The sequence below is a fragment of the Schistocerca serialis genome, chromosome 4 (assembly GCF_023864345.2).
Source record: "Schistocerca serialis cubense isolate TAMUIC-IGC-003099 chromosome 4, iqSchSeri2.2, whole genome shotgun sequence".
NCBI classification, from domain to species: Eukaryota; Metazoa; Arthropoda; class Insecta; order Orthoptera; family Acrididae; genus Schistocerca; species Schistocerca serialis.
Window position 1 is genome coordinate 745,989,416 of NC_064641.1, and position 1,564 is coordinate 745,990,979.

General features: G+C 43.2%; 1 pseudogene; it reads right to left on the reverse strand.

Moving 5' to 3' along the window:
* Positions 1-417: 417 nt before the first annotated feature.
* LOC126476966 (5S ribosomal RNA) lies at positions 418-535 on the reverse strand (annotated as a pseudogene).
* Positions 536-1,564: the final 1,029 nt, after the last annotated feature.

Below are 1,564 nucleotides of genomic sequence, written 5' to 3' on the forward strand. Positions count from 1 at the left end.
GAATTTCAAAAGATTTTTAGGTTTATATAATAAGATGTTGGTATGCACTCCGTCTTCACGCCACAAGTGGCCCGTCGGACCATCTGACCGCCGTGTCATCCTCAGATGAGGATGCGGATAGGAGGTTCAAATGGTTCAAATGGCTCTGAGCACTATGGGACTTAACATCTATGGTCATCAGTCCCCTAGAACTTAGAACTACTTAAACCTAACTAACCTAAGGACATCACACAACACCCAGCCATCACGAGACAGAGAAAATCCCTGACACCGCCGGGAATCGAACCCGGGAACCCGGGTGGCGGATAGGAGGGGCGCGTGGTCAGCACACCGCTCTCCCGGACGTTATGATGGTTTTCGTTGACCGGAGCCGCTACTCCTCAATTGGCATCACAAGGCTGAGTGCACGCCGAAAAATGGCAACAGCACATGGCGGCCCGTATGGTCACCCATCTAAGTTCCGACCACGCTCGACACCGCTTAACTTCGGTGATCTGACGGGAACCGGTGTATCCTCTGCGGCAAGGCCGTTGCCCAGATTTTGATATACCTACAGTTAAATCTTAAACCCACAGATGAAATTTCAAGTTAACAGCAATCATCACACAAAACTGAAAAGGAATTCTAGCAGTCAACGTGTAAGCAAACGCGTCATCTTTCTTTTAATATAGCTTTTACAGTCAATTTACATCTAAAGAAACACACAAGATCTAAGCAAACTTTAGTATTCATAATGGAGTAAAGTGTGATGGAAATGGAAACGTGGAAAGTCCAACATTCCTTTCACTACACTTTTACGTTCACATTCGTTTCCTGAAGCACCAGAAAGAGAATCATTAACAACAACACAATCTGTGATACAGGCATGCAGCAACTCATCTTCAAATATGGAAGTACTACAATTTGCAGATAATTTGTTATTTGAACTGTCATCAAATACTTCGTTTTCATCATTTATCGAGTCATTAATGGCTTTGTAGATAATTTTCTCCATACGTTTCTGCTCATCACAGCACATTTTGAACACAAAATCAACGTAAAAGCACACAAAACCCACGAAGCTGGGAGAACGCAAACGTTACCCGATGCCTACGAAGTAAGAGACAATAACAATGGGTTCAAAAATGAAGAATTGTTCACGTAATACTACTAATGCCATCTACGAAGCCTTCAGACCACACGGACGATTCAGGGAGCCATAAAAATACGTTCGAAACCGCGGAAGATTATCGTAACTGGCGTGAAATAACATTACGTCCACCACACACTCTTATATCCCATAATGTTGGTGATATACGTCAGCAGCACACTAAGTATTAAGAATGCGTGCTTTTTGTTGTTGAAAATCAGTCTATTAATTTCTTGAGTAGGTAGCAGGCATTACACTTGGTTAGCAAATACTGTTACATCGAGAAATCTCGTCGTCCAAGGACAGGTGAACACTAAAGACGCCTACGGTTTCGATCACCGCCAGACGTTTGATACGTTGGATGCAAAGACTTTGAAACATTATGTATAACGACTTGTACAGGTCGTGCAAGAGCAAGTAGGATCTTCGAGCAGC